Here is a 23,305-nt window from a genome sequence, read left to right as displayed (position 1 = left end):
ACAATGATTTTCCCAAACTCTCTTATCTCCCAGGGAAGACAAGTCAGCCTAAACCCCAAGGCTCTGGACTTGCAGTTGAAATTCTGTGCCCACCGTGGCAGATTAGAGGGAAATTGGGAAGGGAGCATTCCAGGTGCTTATAACTTGCTGCTCTTCACCCCTTAGTTTCACATGAATTAACTGGCTCTGGAGACTTTGACATCACAGCATCGCTTGAAAACTCCTTGAATCAGTCACAGGTAGTCTTTTGAGTTCTTGCAATGTGTGTACTCACTGTGTCCATGATGGGCTCGTAGAATTCCCCACGCCTGACCCTGGCATCTCACTGCTCAGGCGGGGAGCCTCCCCCGTTAACCTGACACTGTAGCTTGATGAAAATATTTGGAACTAATAAGTTTTCTGTTATTTTGGCAGAAGACTTAAACTCACATAAACGTCGTGCTTTATTTGACTCGCGTGCAGCAAATAAACGTACACACACTAAAAGGTACATGTGAGGTGTCTGGGTTTTGAGGATTTAGGCAGTAAATGTTTGGACTCTTCAGGTGGAGTCCAAACTAATGTCCAAATGGTTTCTAGTGGCCCAGCATTTCTCCCCAGACTTAGGTAGTAGTTGGCCATTTCTCAGTCTTTACTAGATGCCTCCACAGCCTCTTCTAAAAGAAGCTACCATAGGTGGTACCCTGGCCATGTCTTGTGTCACGTGGCAGAAAGAATGAGCTGAGTTCGCTATTTTTCTTCTTCCAGGAGGCTGGGAAGTAGCAGGAGAATGAGTTAGTGGTGGGAATTAAGTCAAAGGAAACCGTCAGGGCGAGCATGTGCCCTTCCACCTGTGGACAGCAGCACATGGACAGGAAGCGACCCCATCAGGAACCACCAGGAGGGATGGCGTGAGACCCCCCGACCACCATGCATCGAGCAGAGCAGAGTCTTCCTTAGGACAACTACCCATTATTTGAAGAACTTCCGTCAGATGCCTCTGTGCCCCCAAAGAGTTCAGCTGAAACAAATACTACTCGCCTCAACCTTTACTGGGTCAAGTCTTAGCGTCATGCATCCAACTCGGAGAAGCTTGGTGCTGCTGAAAACAAAGCACCCTCCCCCCGCCAAAGTCTGTTCATCTTTCCCAGATGAATGTATTAGTTGAAGCAGTCGTCCGTTAGGCTTTGTTCTTCAATCTCCTGCAGCTACTCATAGCCCCTTTAATTTTTCTCCCAAGTAGACAATCAGTGTTAAAGAAATGTGATTTCAGGTTTTGTGGCTGGGTTGGGAAGTTAGGGTTTCCAGGCTGACGGTCAGTCAACCCCACTGCGTGCACATCTTCAGGCCTCAAAGTTTTCGAGAGAAAAAGAACAGCCTCCTGGGCGCAAGGTGGTGGTTGTGAAGGTTACTCTGAGGACAAAGGCCTTGATTCACAGACCCCTGTTCCTGAGTGACAGTCTTAAAGCATAAAGTGCCCCTAGTGAGAATTTTAGTGTTACACGAGCTGCCTAAAAGTGAAGGATTTAGCTTCAATCCCTGAGGGGCTGTGGGCTTGCATTCCTATCAAGATGCTCAGCACGAGGTAGTTGCCCTGGGCCGATGCTGGCTTTGCAGGCATCCTGCTGTGCGCGCAGCTTTGAGCCAGGAGCACCAGACTTGCGTTCAACACCTTCAGACGTCTAGCTGACAGCATTTCCATCCCACAGCCTTTTTCTGTTTGTTTGAATATGTATTTTTCTCGCCGAAGATTTGTTTTCACATGAGTTACAGAGAAAGCACTATGGTGTCTTTTTCATAATACATGCTCTTAGATTTGTGGAACTCATGGAAACTTGGAACCTGACCCCAGACCTGCAGGAGTGCATAAGATAAGGCAAGTTGGTGGTGTTCAAGCTTATAAAGGTTTATCTCTTTTTTTCCACAGCTTTATCGAGATATAATTGACATGTAACGTTGTGTGAGCTGAAGGTGTACAATGTGATGATCTGATACACATATAATACTGTGAAATGATGACCGCAGTAAGGTTAGTTGGCACACCCACCACCTCACTTAATGACTGTGTGTGTGGTGGGAATATTTAAGGTTTACTGTCATAGCAACTTTCAAGTATATAATACAGTACTGTTACCTAGAGTCACCGTGCTGCACATTAGATCCCCAGAACTTATGTATCTTATAGCTGGAAGTTTGTATCCTTTGACCAATGTCTCCCCTATTTCCCCCCAATCCCCTTTCCCTTATCCCCAAGCCCCTGGAAACCACTGTCCTATGCTGTTTCTATGAGTTTGGCTTTGTTTAGATTCCACATACAAGTGGGATCATAGAGTGTTTGTCTTTCTCTGTCTGACTTATTTCACTTAGCATCATGCCCTGGGGGTCCATCCATGTTGTAACTAGCAGAATTTCCTTCTTTCTAATAGCTGCATCATATTTCCTGTGTGTGTGTGTGTGTGTGTGTGTGTGTGTGTATCACATTTTTTTAACCCACGTGTTGATGGACACTTAGGTTGTTTCCACTTCTTGGCTGTTGTGGATAATGCTGCAGTGAACATGGGGGTACCGTTTTAGTGACTGCACCAATTTACATTCCCACCAAAAGTGCACGAGGGTTTCCTTTTCTCTACAACCTCACCAACATCTATTTCTTGTCTTCTTGATCATAACCATTCTGACAGGTGTGAGGTGCTATCTCATTGTGGTTCTGGTTTGCATTACCCTAGTGTTTAATGATGTTTAGCATGTTTTCATTTACCTGTAGATATCTGTATGTGTTCTTTGGAAAAATATTTAGGTCCTGTACTCATTTTTAAATCAAAATTATTGTTTGCTATTACGTTGTATGAATTTCTTAAATATTTTGGATATTAACCCCTTATCTGATACGTGATTTGCAAATATTTTCTCCCATTCCATAGGTTGCCTCTTCACTTTGTTGATTTTTTTTCTTTTGCTGTGCAGACAGCTTTTTAGTTTTATGTAGTCCCACTTGTTTATTTTTGATTTTCTTGCTTGTGCTTTTGGTATCACATCAAAAAGTTCATTGCTAAGACCATTGTGAAGGAAATTTTCCCCTGTATTTTCTTTTAGGAGTTTTATAGTTTCAGGTCTCACATTTAAGTCTTTAATCCATTTTGAGTTAATTTTTGTGAATGGCATAAGATAAGGGTCCAGTTTCATTATTTTGCATGTGATTATCCAGTTTTAACACCATTTATGGAAAAGACTATCTTTTCCCCATTGTGTATTCTTAGGTCCCTTGTCAAATATTATGTGGCTATATAGGCATGGATTTATTTCTGGGCTCTCAATTCTGTTCCATTGGCCTGTGTCTGTTTTTATGCCGGTACCATACTGTTTTGATTACTATCGCTTTGTAGTATAGTTTGAAATCAGGGAGTGTGATACTTCCAGCTTTGTTATTCTTTCTCAAGATTTGGCTATTCAAGGTCTTTGGGGGTTCCATACAAATTTTAGCATTGTTTTTTCTATTTCTGTGAAAAAATGCCATTGAAATTTTGATAGGGATTGCATTGAATCTATAGATGACTTTGGGTAGTATGGATTTTTTAACAAGGTTCTTCTGATCTACAAACGCAGGATATCTTTCCATTTATTTGTGTCCTCTTCAATTTCTTTCATCATAGTTTTCAGTGTAGAGATCTTTCACCTTTTTGGTTAAATTTATTCCTAAGCATTTTATTGTTTTTTGATTACATCCTGCCCAGAGGCACTACATAATCAAGCACATTAATATTTCTGGGGCAAAACATAAATGTTCATACTAAGTGGAGTAGTGATGACTCTAAACGTCTACATCTCAGTTCAGGGCAATTTTGCCCCAAATACATCATGAAAAAACTTCTGGTATTCTTCAAATTTTCCATCGTGGAATAGGAAATAAGGGATTTGTGGACCAGTACTCGTGTTGTCCCCATTTTATAGATTAGAAATCAGATCCACAGAGGTCAAGTGACTTGAATGACAGACGCTTGTTCTGTCTCGCACCAGAGCCAGTATCAGCCCGTCAGTGACTGGAACGAGGTTGCCCAGATGTTCTTCTGGCTCTCTCTTTTATACTGCTGTGTCTTACTCCCATATACACTTCCAAATCTTCTGCATCTCTAATAATCTGTCACTGAAAATTACTCTCATTATGCCCAAGCAAAATTCCATACTTTTTCCTTAAAAAGAAGAAAATAGGCCCTGAGCTTTGCCATAGTGTCCTGAGTTCTGAGAAGCTTACTTCTTGGTTTGATGCTATTTTCTATATGATGAAAAGTCTGATCTTTAAACGTGAGGCATTGTTAAAAGCAGTATGCTTCAATGGTAACAAAAACATCAGCAAAAAACATGAAGCATTGAAATATCTTTCAAATAATTTTCTGATTGGAAATGCCCTAATACATGTTTTGTTTTCCTCTTCCAAACTTCAAACATGCTTAGCTTTTTTCCATGTTACTCTTTTGATAAAAAGTTTTGTTTTGTTTTGGCTTTTTGTTTTGTTTTGTTTCGCTTTGTTTGAAAAGTACTTTGTAGCATGTACAATAGACTTGTTTGAAAGATGGGTCACACAGGAAGATTTTCTTTGAGTACTACTGTGTGTTTTGATTCATGAGCTCATAAAAGCCCAACCACGGTGGTTAAAACAAAATTGTTTACTGCACTGAGATAACAGGAGGCCCAGCTCACAGGATAGACTGAGCTGTGAGACAAAGGACAGAGGTTGCTTGAAATCATGGGAGCCACTATTCTGGGTCCACAAAGGCGTTTTGATCCAATGTTATAGTTTGGGGAAACTTTGATTATGTACCCTGTGTACTTGCTGTCACACACCTGTATGAAACAGGTTGATTCTCTCCATCGCCAAGAAAGGAACTCTCAGGGAATTCAAAGAGATGACATTGTAGAGTTGTTTTGTTTTTTTTAACATCTTTTTTGGAGTATAATTGCTTTACAATGGTGTGTTAGTTTTTGCTTTATAACAAAGTGAATCAGCTATACATATACATATGTCCCCATATCTCTTCCCTCTTGCGTCTCTCTCCATCCCACCCTCCCTATCCCACCCCTCTAGGTGGTCACAAACCAACAAGCTGATCTCCCTGTGCTATGTGGCTGCTTCCCACTAGCTATCTATTTTACATTTGGTAGTGTATATATGTCCGTGCCACTCTCTCACTTTGTCACAGCGTACCCTTCCCCCTCCCCATATCCTCAAGTCCATTCTCTACTAGGTCTGTGTCTTTATTCGCATCTTACCCCTGGGTTCTTCATGACTTTTTTTTTTTTTTTCTTAGATTCCATATATATGTGTTGGCATATGGTACTTGTTTTTCTCTTTCTGACTTACTTCACTCTGTTTGACAGACTCTAGGTCCATCCACCTCACTACAAATAACTCAATTTCGTTTCTTTTTATGGCTGAGTAATATTCCATTGTATATATGTGCCACATCTTCTTTATCCATTCATCTGTTGATGGACACTTAGGTTGCTTCCATGTCCTGGCTATTGTAAATAGAGCTGAAATGAACATTCTGGTACATGACTCGTTTTGAATTATGGTTTTCTCAGGGTTATATGCCCAGTAGTGGGATTGCTGGGTCATATGGTAGTTCTGTTTGTAGTTTTTTAAGGAACCTCCATACTGTTCTCCATAGTGGCTGTATCAATTCACATTCCCACCAACAGTGCAAGAGGGTTCTCTTTTCTCCACACCCTCTCCAGCATTTATTGTTTCTAGATTTTTTGATGATGGCCATTCTGACCAATGTGAGATGATATCTCATTGTAGTTTTGATTTACATTTCTCTAATGATTAATGATGTCGGGCATTCTTTCATGTGTTTGTTGGCAATCTGTGTATCTTCTTTGGAGAAATGTCTATTTAGGTCTTCTGCCCATTTTTGGATTGGGTTGTTTGTTTTTTTGACCTTGAGCTGCATGAGCTGCTTGTAAATTTTGTAGATTAATCCTTTGTCAGTTGCTTCATTTGCAAATATTTTCTCCCATTCTGAGGGTTGTCTTTTGGTCTTGTTTACGGTTTCCTTTGCTGTGCAAAAGCTTTGAAGTTTCATTAGGTCCCATTTGTTTATTTTTGTTTTTATTTCCATTTCTCTAGGAGGTGGGTCAAAAAGGATCTTGCTGTGATTTATGTCATAAAGTGTTCTGCCTATGTTTTCCTCTAAGAGTTTGATAGTGTCTGGCCTTACATTTAGGTCTTTAATCCATTTTGAGTTTATTTTTGTGTATGGTGTTAGGGAGTGTTCTAATTTCATACTTTTACATGTAGCTGTCCAGTTTTCCCAGCACCACTTATTGAAGAGGCTGTCTTTTCTCCATTGTATATTCTTGCCTCCTTTATCAAAGATAAGGTGACCATATGTGCGTGGGTTTATCTCTGGGCTTTCTATCCTGTTCCATTGATCTATATTTCTGTTTTTTGTGCCAGTACCATACTGTCTTGATTACTGTAACTTTGTAGTATAGTCTGAAGTCAGGGAGCCTGATTCCTCCAGCTCCAGTTTTCGTTCTCAAGATTGCTTTGGCTAATCGGGGTCTTTTCGTGTTTCCATACAAATTGTGAAATTTTTTGTTCCAGTTCTGTGAAAAATGCCAGTGGTAGTTTGATAGGGATTGCATTGAATCTGTAGATTGCTTTGGGTAGTAGAGTCATTTTCACAATGTTGATTCTTCCAATCCAAGAACATGGTATATCTCTCCATCTATTTGTATCATCCTTAATTTCTTTCATCAGTGTCATAATTTTCTGCATATAGGTCTTTTGTCTCCTTAGGTAGGTTTATTCCTAGATATTTTATTCTTTTTGTTGCAGTGGTAAATGGGAGTGTTTTCTTAATTTCACTTTCAGATTTTTCATCATTAGTGTATAAGAATGCCAGAGATTTCTGTGCGTTAATTTTGTATCCTGCTACTTTACCAAATTCATTGATTAGTCCTGGTAGTTTTCTGGTAGCATCTTTAGGATTCTCTACGTATAGTATCATGTCATCTGCAAACAGTGACAGCTTTACTTCTTCTTTTCCGATTTGGATTCCTTTTATTTCCTTTTCTTCTCTGATTGCTGTGGCTTAAACTTCCAAAACTATGTGTAGAGTTTTTTGTTTGTTTGTTTGATTCTTTTTTTTTTTTTTTTTTTTGCGGTACGCGGCCCTCTCACTGCTGTGGCCTCTCCTGTTGCAGAGCACAGGCTCCAGACGCGCAGGCTTAGTGGCCATGGCTCACGGGCCCAGCCGATCCGTGGCATATGGGATCTTCCCAGACTGGGGCACGAACCTGCATCCCCTGCATTGGCAGGCGGACTCTCAACCACTGCGCCACCAGGGAAGCCCCTGTTTGTAGAGTTTTAATTAAGGTCTCATCACAGAACTTGGACCAGTTAAGTTACTGTTTGAATTGCTTTCCTGTGAAAAAAACAAGGGCTGCCAGAGCCAGCACAGTGATGCATAACCAATTAGTGAATGTAATTGGTTCCTTGAGGAGAATTGGGCTGCTATGAGTGTTTTAAGTGTGTTTTCAGGGTCATCTTTTAGAGATGTTGCAAAATTGTAATCCTGTTCAGCTGTGGTAACTGACAAATCTTTCCTGAAGTCTCCAGCCATCCAGGGAGGTATCACTACGTCCAGAATCGAACATTGATGCCTTATGTCACCCGCTCTTTGGAGGTAGGGATTGTACACGATGCTACTGGTGGGCACAGCAGGCAGTAGTGAGTGTTAGCTCTTTCCCTGATTAACCCACCCCCTCACACTGTTAGACAAGACAGCATTTCCAGTGGATATTTGCTCTCTGATCTATTATAGGACTAACTTATGTGTATAGAAGTTTCCATGTAAAATGTGGCAATAATCAAGCTGGTTAGCAACCGTGTCGAAGAAGAAGAATTTGTGGAACTTTTACAATGCAGATGAAGGAAACTTTTCTAAAGGAAAAATTTCCATTCCAATGTTTTCGAAGACCAAGTCTTAATGTCCAAGTAAATACATACCCTATCAGATGTGTGTGGCTACCAATATTGAAAGGATATCGATGGAAAAACTTGGCCTTTTTTGCTACATATCTTTATGAGCGAGATGTTTGTTTTTTAGCATTCTACGTGGGGCTCAAATTAAATTCATACTTTAACACGTAAAGTTTGCTGAAGCTGAGTTGTAAAAATCCTATCGCCCATGTATTTGCCATCATGGCGACTTAGGAAAGTGATTAGGTTCTGTGATTAGGTTGGTAGATAATTGAGAACAAATCTGAGAAGAGTTAAATACCCATCCGTTTATTCAACAAATGTTCATTAGCTACTCTATGTTTTAAAGAGCTGAGCTAGACACTGGGGATACAGATACGCACAGAACAGGGACAGTCCTGACTTCACAGAATCTAGGATAGAATAGGGCTTCATGTAGGTAATTCAGTGATTCCAGCATGGTTGGATGCATAGGACACCAGGGGAGTTCAAGACTATAGGACCACATGGAAGGAAACATAACCCAGACTTGTTGGGTCAGGGGAGGCTTCTGGAAGAAGTGACATCTAAGCCAAAACCTGAAGCATACATAAGGATTGGTCACATGGGGAGTTTTTGTATATAGGAAAATACTCAATGCAGAGGGAACAAGTGCAAACACCCAGAGGTGACAGAGAGCATGGGGACTTCCAAAAACTTGGGAGCCCTGTGGTGTGGCTGGTGGTTAGGGCACAGGGGGTGGGGCTTAATAACCAATGACAGCTAGACCCTAAGACCCTGTGAGCCACGTACAGATCTTCACTTTCACTAAGGGCCCTGAGGACCTATAGAGGATTTAAACCAGAGGAGCAGCATTGTCAGGTATTTATTTTGAGAGGATCACCCAGGTGCATGCGAAGAATAGAGCAGAAGGAGAATGGACTGTAGGCAGGGACTACTTAGGAAGCTATAGGAGCAACTCAGGTGAGACATGGTGAGGCCAGCCCTGAACAAGGATGGTGACAATGAGGGTATGAAAGGGCCCTAGAGACATTGAAGGGGATAGAAGTGACCAGGACTGGGCGATTTATTGCCCACTGAATTAAGGTGGTTGTTTGTTTTTCTGTTCTGTTAGCAAGCAACAGAAAGTGTCCTTGACTAACATAAGCAACAAAAGGGATTTCTTGGAAAGCTATCAGTATAGGCCACAACAACCTGGGGTCCAGAAAGCAGAAAACTTTATCTCTTCAAAGTCTTCCAAAGTCCAAGGGGCCATTTTGTCTAGAGTGCTGCCATAAAATGTGTTGGTTCTAATCATTTCCTGTGTCTCAGATACATTCACTCAGAATTCAGTCTCAGGAGAGAAAATCTGAATGCACCGGCTTAGCCCCACCCCATTCCCCTGTGCACTCTGCTGCTGGCACAGTGGGAGGAAGAGGAGCAGGGCCAACCAAAGCCGTGACCCCAACGATGTGGAGGGGGTGGCCGAGGGAGGTGTCACCTGCAGGTGATCCCTGGCGCGGATGACAGGGCGGATGGAGGCGCCATGCTCTGAGAGAGCAGCGGGAGCGGGTGTGAAGGGGGCAGTGGGGCGTGGCCTTTAGCACTGGACATACGCTTGAAGAGATCTTGTCGGAAAGTGAAGATACAAGTCTCGAATCCGGAGAGAAATATCTAGGCTGAGGAGATAGTCCTCAGTATTCACACTGTCATAGAATCCACGGGAATGGAGGCGATGGTGTAAGGTCAGTGTGTAGTATGCAGGGAAGAGAGGCTTGGGCAGAATCCAGTAGGTCCCCTACATACAGACTTTCAAGCTGCAAACTTTCAAAGATGCGAATGTGCATTTGCATGTCCAATCAATAAGTTAGTACAGTACTAGGTAGCCGATTGTGTTAGTTGGGTACCTAGGCTAACTTTGTTGGACTTACGAACAAATTGGACTTAACAAACGCACTCTTGGAACGGAACTCATTCGTATGTAGGGGACTTACTGTCCTCAGAGTTAAGATGGGTAGATCTAAAAGGAAAAGGGGCTAAGATAAGTTGAACACAGGCAGTAGTCACCAGGCTCTGAGTTGGCCACCGATCATCCCCACCTTCTGGTATTCACACCTGTGTGTAGCCGCCCTCCCCCACTAACCAGAATCCATCTGTGTAACCAGTAGACTGTGTAGAAGTGATTTTGTATTAGGTTACAGGAGGTTATGAAATGCACAGGGGCTCCTGTTTTGCTCTCTCTGCCTCTTTGGACCACTTACTCTGCCAGCTGCCATGTTGTGAGCACCCCGTGGAGAGGCCCATGTGATGAGCATCTCAGGTCCTTGGCTACTTCCCTGTGAGTGGGCTGGAGGCAGATCCTCCAGCCCCAGTAACATCTTATTTGTAGATTCATGAGAGACCCTGAACCATCACCACCCGGCTCAGCTGCTCCCAGATTTCTGACCCATGGAAACTGAGATAATAAATTTGTGCTGCCTTAAACCACCTACCTTTGAGGTAGTTTGTTACACAGCAGTAAATACCTAGTACGCAGGCTCTCTGTAACTTGGATCTTCTTGATGTTTTTTCTCCTCCATTAATTCAGTTCTCTTTGCATCACTTTTCATTTCTGATCTCCCTCCAAATTACTAATAAAGAAAAATGAAAGGGAGATAATATTTTTCACCTATTAAGCTGGAAAATATTTTTTTTTTAAATCCAGTGTTAGAGAGAGGTAGGTAATAGTACATTCTCATGTACTGCAGATGAGGGTTGAAATTAATAAAACTTTTCTGAAAGAGTTGGGAAATGTGCTTCAATCATTTTAATAATGTACATTAGCTTTGACTCAAAAATACAATTTCTATGATTTTACTCTAAGTATCTGAGGATGTGATCAACGATTTTTTTGAAAAGGATTTTGGTTGTGGTAATTTTTTTGAAATCTGGTTACAGATGACAGAAACCCAACCTGAAAAGGCATAAGCAAAAGCAGTTTATTGGGTAGGAGAATCTGAAGGTTTGAAGAACTGAGCTGCAGAAGGGCAGAGATGCAGCTGCGTCTCAGGAACAGTTGGAATCAGGGCTTGAATGTTGCCAGGTCTTGTCCCATCACCCTTATCTGCTGCTCTCTGAGTGTTCTTTTATTTCTAGGACAGACTGGCTTTTCCTCACGGTGGGAAGCATTGGTCCAATGGATGTTCTTAACAAAGGAGAGGCTGACTAATCTCAAACTCCATGAGTTCTAGTTCACAACAATTCTATGGAAAGACTCTGAAGGCTCAGTCTGGATCAGAAGCTCATCCATGGAATAGTCAACTGCAGTGGTGACGATTGGCATCTATTGACCTAAGTACCCAATTTAGATGGATTGGTGTGGCCAAGATGGCAAGCAAATGAGAAAACATGGTTGTTTCTGTTCAAATTTTTACATTTGAGTTTATGAGGTTTGATTTTCTCCAAAATAAAATGTATAGTGTCATTTCTACATATTTATAAAACCTGTCAAAATAATTTTTAATGGAATCTATCCCAAACAATGTAAATTCCATACCTCTATTGTCTCAGGTGTCCTTAGAGAGTTGGCTCTTCATAGGGGGGGGAAAGTCTTCTTCTTCTCCAACATTCTGGTCTCTGACCACACCCATTCCTCTTAGAGTCAGGATGACGCACCAAGCAGCAGCTATCGTACTGCCATTCCTCCGTTGGACAAGTGTTGTGGGGCACAGGCTAGGACTGTGTTTGGGACTGGTGGGCATAGTGAAGGGTCCAGGAGCAACTCATTCCTGTGCCAAGTATCACACCAAATTGCTCCCACGCAACCCCACCCAGCCACCACCAACTGAACACTGGAACGCTAAGAGCCGTGCTTTCTAGTAAACCTGTATAGCACATTTCTTCAGGTGTGAAGTCATCTGTTGATAAGCATATCATGGAAGACAGAATCAAGAGCTTTGTAAAATTCAAGCTCTATTACATCTATTTCATCCCTCTGATCTACCAGGCCTGTCACTCTGTTTTAGAAGGAAATTAGATGGTTCTGACAAGACTGTTCTTCACAAAGCAATGTTGATTATTACCTAGTATTCTGTGAGCAAATGGGTGTTTGCAAATTGATTTTTTGATGATTTGTTCTAGTATTTTCCAGGTATGAAAACTAAATTGACTACTCTATGATTTTCAGGGCTGTCCCTTTCTCAGTTTCAAATACAAGATCTTATCTCTACTTTTTTACTGTTTAGTGGCCTCACTGGTCCCTGTCGAATTTTTTAAATTGCTTTTGTAAAACATCATTAGACTTACTTAAAAGTTATGTAAGGGGAAACACTTAAAGGAAATGATAACTCGAATATTTACAGTTTTTTGTTGGTTTTTTTTTTTTTTTAAAGAAAACACAGTAAAAAAAACTAAAATCTGGAATTTCTTTCAAATGGGCAAACTCCTAAAAGATGTACTAGGCCACCATCCACAGCTCTAAGGTTGGCCTTAAACAAAATTTAAAATTCATAAGGTTACCATTACAGGGGCAAAACAGTAAGTAATGCTTAGTGAAATAGTTAAGGATGTTTAAGGAAATTAATTCAAATATTTCTTCCCCTTGGCAAGCTCGCTTTGTAAAAGACCCAGATTACAGGATAATGTATACTTTTGAGCTGTAAAGAGATTTGTTGATTAGCAGACATTTGATCCTGTCCAAAACGTCCATTGAGAAACTTGGCCATGACAAAAGGTCCTTGAAATTTGGTCCTGTCAAAACATCCATGCTTACAAGACGTCCCAAGGTTCAAATATCCCATAATGTTTATTTATACTTTGGTTTGTAGGAATAATACATAAAAAGTACTATCATGTTTTATTGGTCCAGTAATTGTGTTGTGACTGTATTGCCAATAATAATGTTTCTTGCCTCCATAGTGTAGCTGGTAGTGGCACACGGGGCTAGGTAGATGGGTCAGGGTCCAAATCTTGTAGAAGAGTGGGATTTATGTTAACTGTGTAAACTGAGGTCCTAAGTTAGAGAAGTGCACAGAGGACAACAAGTCAAGGATGGATCTCACGATGAAAGGTACGTTAATGCGTTTGCTATTAATACATTAATGGTACTAACTAATGGGCATCTGGTTGGATGTGGCTGGTTTGCTCAATAAGGGCAAAGCTTGAAAGGAGGAGCTTGGTCAAGCTGCTTTGGAAAATGGGCAGAGAACGTGTTGATATAAACACTTTAAGAGAAGCTAGCTTTTTCGGGAGGAGTGAGGGCAGGTATGGCTCTCCTACCGCACAGCTGTCCAGTGTAAGAACCACCATGAGGGGGATATTGGGCATCTAATTAACCCCCCTACAGCTATCCTGTTGCCCAGGGTTAATGGGCGATGTTTCCCTTGAATGGATGTCCTAGACGGGTACAATCATGGTAGATCTCAAAGAGTGTGTACCTCTCTTTGGAGAGGTTTTAGTGGGAGTGACTGCCCATCAGCGTGCACCCTCAGCTGCCCCCACGCCCTCAGCTGGTGCCTGCCTACTGGCTGATCCTGCCCGGCAAACCAGGTGTTGAATCCATAAGACATTAGTAAGGTTTCCCCTACCAATAAACCAGTGACCACTGGTCAGACAGTCACAAAAGAAAATACACACACACACACACACACACTTCTTCTGTGGCTTTGCAATATGACATCTTTATTTGAAAATTCTCAGTAGAATATGGCAGAAATAGTATACTTACAAGAAGGAAAGCCAATGTCGCATTATAATGGTTTTTACCATTTCCATTCCTTTAACAGAGATAGGAGTAAAAGCTACTTGGTGCTATGAAGAGAGGAGAATCTGCAGAGCCCAGCGTACAACTTGTCAGGATTTGGATAAAATAATCATCCAAGATGGGACAGAGAAACATCAACACAATGTTGGTGTTGAAGGGGAAGTAAGGAAAACCCAGAAGAGGTTAAAAGGATGCTCAGAAGGAATGAAATGCAACAACGTTGCAGGTACTTTGAAGAAATCTCCATAACGTCCAGGATGAAGAGGTCCCATTAATGCTACCACAAAGAAATTCATTAAAGAGGCAAGTAAATAGAATTCAAAGCAGACGTCAACCTCCAAACCCAACTTCATCGCACGGAATTGAAATTTCAGAAGAGTATAAAGTGACCACACGCAGAGAACCATTTCTTATGCACAATTCCCGTGCTCAAGATGACAAAAGAATTCTTATTTACACAACTTTGACAATATTCGATATTTGAGTGCCAGTTCCACGTTATTCAGTGATGGCATCTTCAAGATGGCAACCAACACAGTTCCCTCAGTTATTTCCTGTGCACAGTGTGGAATTGGGTTATACTATATCATTAATTTAGGCACTAACAATGAAAAGGCGAGAAGATACATATTTGAGAAAGTACTTATATTTACACGGGAAAGAAATCTTGACACTAACCCTTCATTGTGCATGATGGTTTTTTTTTTTTATTGAAATATGGTTGATTGACAATGTTGTGTTAGTTTCAGGTGTATAGCACAGTGATTCATTTACACACACACACACATTGTTATACAGCAGAAACTAACACAACATTGTAAATAAACTCCAGTGAAGATGTTAAAAAAATAAAATAGATAACCAACAAGGACCTACTTTATAGCACAGGGAACCATACTCAATATTTTGTAATAACCTATAAGGGAAAATCATCTGAAAAAATACATGCATGAGGGGTTTTGAGATTGCAAATGTGAATGCGATTTGACTACTCCTACCAAATGCACAAGTAAAAGGATGCTCGTTTCACTCCTCACCATCACTCTGGCAAAAAATATCTGCTTTGGGTCTAACACACGAGTACATGAGAATGGAAACTAACACCCAGAAGTGTGCATCTAAGTTGTTTGGACTTCCATTTGTACCTTCAGAAGATGTAAGTGAAACTTTTGAGTACATTGTGGAGAATGCAGAAGGAAATTTAGGTGACCTAGTGGATTATGTTGAGAGGATATGTGTTCATAGAAGGCATGGAAGAGGCAGAAGAAGATCAGAAGCTCCAAGATTTCTACCAGAAACTAGGAATGTTCATACATCAGTACTGAGCAACAGGACAAACAATGCACTGGAAATCTGGCATACCACATTTCAGAAGCTGGTGGTAGTACATCATCCTTCATTTGGAGATGTACTGAAGTGTTAAAAGGTGAACAGCAAAGCAATGAACGATTTATATCACCCAGGTTCTTGGTGGTCGCACTCAAATATGGCCACCAACTTCACGGTAATACAGACAAAATCAAATTCACGTAACTAAAACGCTTCACAAATAAAACAAACGCAAAGCCAATAATCAGGTGGGTATATACTTAAGAGCAATTGCTTATCAATTTAAGAGTAACCTTGCTGAACTTCATGATGAGGAAGAACAAGAATGAATGTGAAATCCAAACTTCCTCTCCAATTACAATAAAAATAATGTAAATAAAATTTTAACAAAGTTAAATGTTTGTATTATTTAATGAATCATGGGCCAACTGTCTCAATGGACATTTTGGCCAGGACCAGGTGTCCTGCAAGGGGTTCGTTTAGCCCTCTCAAAAGAATAATCAATGCTAGAGATCAGTGTAACTGCCTTTTCCTTGCATTAAGGTAAGTTCAATACCCTATTGGAAGCACAGGTGAAATCTTCTAACTAACGTATTATGAAAATGTGGTCAACAACGAGCTTTACTGGTGTGGAAATGATATAAAAATGGCAATTTTTGAGGTTGTACTAAATTCATAGGAAAACAGCTGTGAAAATTCCCTCCCCAAAAACATTTGGGGTAAAAACTAGGTGAATAGACCTGGATGTGCTCCTGCAAGAGAAATGATGGGATTTTCTTCGTTCTCTAGTTACTTTCTTGGCACCATCATAGGCTCATTGGTACACTTAGCTTTGAAGTCTCCAAGCACTAGTTCAGTAAAAAAGAGCTTTGTGACTCCAAGGCAGACAGAACCATTTTTCAATCGCAGAAGCACTTAATTCTTTCTCACTTTAAGTGTGAAAGCCATTTGGGCGATAGCCCAGGCAGGGTATTGCAGACCGGGAGTGAAAAACTCTTGGCCTCTAAGAAGAAACAGTAAGGGAAAAAAATTCAGTTACCATTTAGGAGACCAAGAAAAAAAAATATTGCATTTAGAAAAAAATTGCTTTTGGCAACTGTGTTTAAGACTCAAATTTGGAAGTTAAACATGGGAAAATGTTATAAACGAGTTGCACCATATTTGTCTATCACTCTCTTTTTGAAGTGGCAATCTGGGTGACAGGCAAGTATGAACACATCTCTATTCTGGTAAGGCTTGCTGAGAAATGCAAGTTACAGAATGAAGCCTGCCTGTTGGGCTGCTGCTTATAAATGGAAGGAGTCTGGCTCTGCTGTAGAGTGGGAGCTCCGGTTTGATTTTTTTGCATGTGTGTGAAGGCAGCTAGTGTGTGTTTGATAGGACAGCTCAGCTGTCGTGAGCTGGCAAGTAGGGACAGAAGGGGAAAAGGGGCCCAGCAAATAGCCATTCTCTGAATGTTCTCCTTGATGAGTCGGGCTGTTTCCTGTACCAGGAATCCTCGTGCTTGGCTTACGACGCTGGGGCTGGCTGGAGTGTCACAGAGGAGGCCGAGGGAGTTCTGGAGTGTCACAGGCCTTCGCAGATGCACATAGCCGTTGGGCGACAACTCGTCTTCCAAGATGACGGGCATGTACTTCCTCTTCCTTATTTTTTGCTGGTGGTAATCATTTTATGAGATGATGGGCCTATAGAAATTTTGAGAGAATTAAATTATGGGATGTTCATATTCAGGTAGGAATATATATCATTAAAAAAGAAACAATATCTGCTGAGTAGGTTGCTGCATTTATAACATTTAATTCCTGCAGTAACATAGTTATGCAGGTGGCATCAGCCCAACTTAAATGCGTTGAAATGGAGGTTCAGGGAAGTGAAGGGATTGGCCCAAAGTCTAAAACCAGTAAGTGGCGTGATCAGTCTACCCAACTTGACCTCGACAGCCCGTGATCAGTTGCTTCACCTCTTCCCCATGACGAAAGCGCACCTGTGGGCTGCACCCAGAGCCCTGTTATCCTAGGAGACCAGTGTGCCTTTGCCTTGTAACCTGGGATGCCTTAGGTCTTCACACCTCTACAGAGGAGCAGTGGGAGCTCAGTGGCCGGCCACTCCCTGGCAGTTCTGTCCAGAGACCACATAGTTCCACACCAGACCTCCTTTTTAGAGGGGATTATAAGCCACTTGTCAACATTCTGTGAGCCTTTCATTTTTCAGGCTGAGCAAAAAGCCCTTAGTCATTCTTCTGGGACTGTTGTCATCCAGCTGTCATCTGGGCCCTCGGAGCACAAAGTTTGTGCTGCTCACCTGGCCATATTTCTCACAGCAACATCTGTGTTCCTTTCTCTTTCCTTCCCTAGCACCTGGTTCAATTTAGATGAATATACTACTGTTTTCTTATGCTTAATGTCTATATAAGCCAAAACCATCTTGATTAGCTGATGCAATCATAGGGATGTCTTGAAGCGAATGCATACTCAATGATTTTTACACTTCTATCAGTTTGGTAATAAATTCCTCACCAACCTGTTCACAAAAAAAATGTGTCCTGCGGTATCGGAGCTCTGCAGTGTCCTTCAGCAGAGACCTTACAAGAGCTCCACTGGGTCGGCCTGGTTGAACACGCCCGGGCACTGGATCCTGAAAGTTGGTCCAAGGATAAGTCCATGTTCCTGATGAGGCTTTCACTAAATCTTGGCAACAAGTGAATGAACAAACAGACAAATTAATAAATAAATACAAAAATAAGTTTTTAAAAATGAATCAATTTAAAGAAATCGTCTTTAAGTATATGTTCTTCATGATTGTGTGTATATGTATTAGAAATGTCTTTTTCCTGAATTGATGGAAATCACAGATGGTTGATGTCAATTTTCAGTGGCCTATTTTACCCTTCCCCTTCGGCAAATGGTCAATTCCATATAGATTCCTAAAATTACCTCCACCAAAAAACTTCCTACTGTTCTCTGAAATCCTAAATCTGGGAAGCAGTAATGCCAAATATGATGTCTGTGTCTCCACCATCCTACACCTGCCTCCCTCAGAAACTCCATCAGTGGAGAGCTTCTAAGCGGGTGAAAGCAGAAGGAATTGGGAAGAAGAAAATAATCCCATTTGCTATAGATAGAGAAACAAGAAAAGGAAATATATATTTACATATTTATATATTTAAATGATCTCATATAATTATATAAGGTATATATGTACATATTTATATGTATTTGTTTATGGAAGCTCTTTGAATGTAGGTGAGCTGACAGCTTTTCATTGTGTGCTCTTGAGCCTTGGGGTATTTTTGACTGAGACTGTTAAGGACAGAAGCTTTAATTTCTTGTGGGGTGTGAGAGGGAGCTTTCGATTCTTTCTCATCTGTTTTCTTTTAGTCGTTTTCCTTCTCTTCTTTCCCCCTTCCTCTCAGTACTGAGCTTGCGCCAGACAAAAGGGGTCCTTCCCTGCCCTCACACTTTAGAGGGCCCTGCTTATCACAAAGAGACATAAATGAACTCATTCAAGAGCACGTGAGCATCTCTGTCTCTTGGGACCCAGTGGTCAGTGCTGGGACCACCTAAACACCCACCCTCAGAACGAACACCGTTCAGGCTCCAGAGAATTACTTCTCATTCCTTGCCCTTTGTTCTTAAGATAAAAAAGGTGACTCCATCCAAAGGCCATGAAGTCTTACAGCTGTACTACTGCTACTTACATCAGAAACAAGCACTACTTTGGAGTGTGGGAAAAGATTTGGGCGGCAGAAGCTCTTAGGTAAGAGAAAAGAAATTAATTAACTTGTCAAATAATTTCTCTCTGATAGCATGAATGTGATGGAGTCTCGTGTGATCAAATATCATTTCCCAGTACTGCTGAGCATCCACTTTCTTATTTCTCTTTGTGGTTCCAGAGGTATTTACACATTAGAGCAGTGTTCAGAGCACTGGTATGTGGAGTATGAGGAACATTTTCTAAAATTAAATACTCCCAATTACTACTAGTCTGTATAGATGTGGATCTAGCTACAATGTGAGAAGTGTTAACATTATTACATGGCTCTAGACATTGCTTTAAAAGGTGGTGAAAACCATGATATGACAATTTATATGTTGAAACTAAAATATTCTGTAATTTTTTGTGGTAACAATAATCTATTATACACACCCAAATAAAATGTTTGCTCATGATATATAAAGGAATTTTATTAAAAACTCCCATTACTACTGCCCTAGCAGAGTGAATGTTCTCTACATAGAAATTAATAATTAAAAAATTATCTTAGAACTATAATATTTCAGGAAATGTGTCTATTTTAGCATTACTGTCAAGAGAACATAAAACATATGAAAGTGTTGATTATAATGTAATTAGTGTTTTGCTGAAACAAAGGCAAGAAAAACAAATTTTGTGGAACATATTTGTGAATTAATGAGAGAGATCTTGTCAAACATCACTAGCCCATCAAGAAAACACTCAGACGTGCACAATATAATTAAATCCAGTCATCTTTGAGAGTTTGTTGACTTTCCGTCATACGAAAACCATAGTTTTAAACAAAGTTTTTCATTCTATCGTTGTGAATATGTATTTGTCAAGGAAGGGTGTGCACTACGTATCATTGAACACTTTAACTTGTTTTAAGTCTCTTCATTATTTAGATCTATGCCTGTGGGTTTCCATTTGAACTCTTGGCACATTTTGTCTTGATTCCCCTCATTCTCTTCTTTCTCTCTCTCCTCCCTTTGATACACCTTTATTTCTCTCTCTTATTCCTCTCTTCTCTCCTCTTTGGCTTTATAAGTCTTACTGCATCATCTCAAGTGCTTAATAAATGCAATTTTTGTTTATTTTTACAGAATCAAATCAAATCCATCTCTGAGGCTCCCTCTCTCCCAAATGGCAAGAAAATCCAATCTCAGCCATGATGGAGAGGGGCATGAGGGTGGAATTCTCCTCCTCTTTCTCTTTCTCTAGGGCCATATAGCAAATTGATTTTAGTTTTAAAGGGAAGTTTCAGATTTGGGTCTAGGCTATCCATTCAACTCACCGGAAAAGCAATGGAGACAAGGACTCAAGGTTGTACTACTTGCCAGGAATGAAGTCAGTGCACTTGGCTGCTGCATTCCCTGAGGTGTGTCTCTTGGAATTTGGTGTTGTCTTCAAGCTCCTGGATCTGCCTCTCTCCAACATCTGCCTGCTGTCCCGTATATACTAAAATATAGACAAAATTAAACATGCTTAAAGGTGAGTTCCTTCTTTCTTTTATTCACATATTCATTCAACAAATATTTGTTGAGAGCCTTCTAATTGCTAGGCATTGTACTAGGTGCTAGGTGTGTATTAGTGAATAAAATAGACATAATATTGCCTTATGGAATTTGTAGTTCAATAGGGAAGATATTCAGTAAACAAGAAAACAAATAAGTATGTACACAGAGAATGACTAGGAAGTTGGAAGAACCTAAAACGTGGTTGTACGAAGAGTTGAAGGAATTAGGAAGGTTTGGCCTTCTCCATGGAAGGCTCAGAAGAACTTCTTTAACAACTACATAAATTTTAAAGAATTTCACATGAAAAAGTACTTTCTTTCATCAATTCTAAGCAGCTGAGCTAGCATCAAAAGCTGGAAGCTTTAGTAAGATCCATGTTGGATGGACAGAATGCAGAATTTTTTGAGCTGTGAAAGAATGGAATAGGCTGCTTGGAGCAGGAGGGGATTGGGTCAGGTCAGGAGTTCTCTTGATTAAAAGTAGCCACAGTTACTACTCAGTAACAAAGAGGAGTAGACATGCAACAACATGTATGAATCTCAGAAACATTACGCTAAGTGAAAGAAGCCTTACACAAAAGACTATATGTTGTATGATTCCATTTATTTGAAATTCTCTGTAGCAGATACCCAGAACAATGATTGCCGGGGAGGAGAGCAGGGCAGTGAGGGCTAAGATTAATGAGGAAGGGGTATGAGGGAACTTTCTGGGATAATGGACACATTCTCTATTTTGATAGAGATTTGGCTTACATAGGATATATGCGTTGTCAACATTCATCCAATGGTTCATTTAATATTTGTACATTTCACTATATACATATTTCATCTAGAAATAAATAAGGCAGGAAGACAGAAAGTCAAAGGGAAAGAAAAAGGAAGGAAGAAAGAAAGAAAGACAAATATTGAACTTTAGTTAATCATACACATGCTGGAGTTTTAGGGGTGTCTGCACTGATGTCTGTAATTTACTTTGAAATACATGAGAAAGTAAGATGGACTGATGAATGGATATATAGATAGAAATGCAATAAGGCAGATGTAATCAAATGTTAACAATTGTAGAATCTAGGTAGTGAGTATATGGGGATTCACTGTACAATTCTTTAGCTTTCTTGATGTTTCAATTTTTTCCTAATTAAATGTTAAGGAAAAAGTACTCACAATTCATTGAAGATTTACTACAACCTATTAGTCACCGTGCTATACATTTTTGATGTATTACCTCAAATACTGAACAGAACAATTTATGGTAGATATTATATTTTGTTTTGTTGTCGATTACTAAATATGTAAATTTAGTAATTGACAACAATATGTAAATTGTAAATCAGAAAACTGGGGCTAAGAAAAGTTATAACTTGCCCAGGGCCGTATGATTAAGTGGCAGGCCTATCTTCAGAGTCTGCACCTGTGCTATCCAATATGGTGCCCACTGGTCACACATGGCTCTTGAGTACCTGGAATGTGGCCAGTGCGACTGATGAACTGAATTTATAATTTTATTTAATTTTAAGCTGAAAAAATTAAATTCAGTTATTAGAAAACTCACTTCAGTTTCAAGTATGTTTGAAGGTATTTTTTCAAACGTAGTATTTATGAATTCTAAATACTTACTAAATATTCCCAATGAAAAATAAACACATTTTGAAGACTTATTGTGAAAAAAAATGTAAACTATCTCATTCATAATTTTTAAATTGATAAAATGTTGAAATGATAATATTTTGGATGCTTGGGTTAAATCTGTAAATATTAAAATTAGTTTTTACTTTAAAAACTTTGAACATTACATATATGACTCATATTTCTATTGGACAGAGTTGGCATATACTCTTATCAGTGTACCCCCTCATGTATAATATTCATATCAAGGCTAGTGGATGCAAATTACCAGGAGTGGGGGTGGAGTGGTGTAAGGTGGGGTGGGTGTGCACCAACTCACTAAGACCCTTTGTAACTATGAGATCCTGTGAAATTTTATGTAGCACTTACTATGAACCAGGGACTATTTTCAAGTCTTGACATTTATACATTCAAGGATATGTAATCCTTACCACAACTCTATGAGGTAAATTATCCCCATTTTACAGATGAGGAAACTGAGGCACAGGAGTGCATACACAGATATTTAGTTGCAGCTAAATCAAAAGTAAAGGAATCACTGCCATTAATATACACTCAGAATTTAAAACTTACCCTTTCAGAACTTTCTTTAAATGGCTTCGATTTAGATTCAATCTCTCAGACTCTGGAGAACATTTTCTTCCAAGGACACTGGCCCCTTTCCCGTGCACAAGCAGCTCTTTGAATTGTGCATCCCTTCCCAGAATTCTAAGGCATTTATTCACACAATGTGGATCAAACTAGGTAATTGGCCAACAGGAGTACACTGTAGCTGAGCAAATGGGTATTAGAGGGGTCCCATTTGAGAATTCGTCATTTTCTTTCAGGAGAAAGGGCAGTTTAATCTCTCTAAAAGCCTGCCACATCCTGTGATAATTGACTTAGCAATGGAATTGCCTTGCAGAAATCTTCTGCATTTCTATGGCGGTGATGCTGACGGAAGTCTTGAGGAGGCCCAGGAACTGCTGGGTTGTTCTTCCTAAGTATTCGCAGAAGGAGTGAAGGTGACTACTGCATTCAGAGGCAGTTAATTTCCTAAGTGCAAGGCTTTATTCATTTTGAAGAGAACTTGGATTGGCTGGTGTTCCAGAAACTGCAACAAAGAAACTCAGGTGAGTTGTCAAAAAGTTACTTGAGCAGCTTGCAATGTTGGTTCTCAGTACCAGAGATCAAGCCTTTCTCCTCTTTTATGAATATGCCTTAAAATTCGGGTTAGTACCAATGCCAGTTATAATCCATGTCTATTTCCAGAAGGCATTGCCTGCTATGGTTATGAGACCCAGCATGTGCAGGCTGTTAATGCATTGGCAAAGTTTTCAAACAGTAAAAGAGGAAGCTCTAAAAATTCAGGAGAATGTCACCCTAGTGCCAGTCCCCGAGAGGGTGGAAGGCAATAACATGGGAAAGTCTTAGA

At 40.3% G+C, this 23,305-nt stretch overlaps 1 long non-coding RNA gene across 1 annotated transcript in view; it reads left to right on the top strand.

The window, feature by feature from the left end:
- Nucleotides 1–18,641: 18,641 nt before the first annotated feature.
- The window catches only part of LOC113620010 (uncharacterized), a 46,235-nt gene continuing 41,571 nt past the window's right edge, over nucleotides 18,642–23,305 (top strand). The window contains exons 1-3 of the long non-coding RNA XR_003432618.1: nucleotides 18,642–18,770; nucleotides 19,853–20,240; nucleotides 22,796–23,003. This is a non-coding gene — a long non-coding RNA (uncharacterized LOC113620010). The remainder of the gene's footprint in view (nucleotides 18,771–19,852; nucleotides 20,241–22,795; nucleotides 23,004–23,305) is intronic.

The sequence above is a fragment of the Aethalodelphis obliquidens genome, unplaced genomic scaffold (genome assembly GCF_003676395.1).
Source record: "Aethalodelphis obliquidens isolate GAN/ISIS:26980383/991018 unplaced genomic scaffold, ASM367639v1 scaffold7, whole genome shotgun sequence".
NCBI classification, from domain to species: domain Eukaryota; kingdom Metazoa; phylum Chordata; class Mammalia; order Artiodactyla; family Delphinidae; genus Aethalodelphis; species Aethalodelphis obliquidens.
Note: the sequence above shows the minus strand (reverse complement) of the source record. Positions and strands in the feature narration are given on the sequence as shown.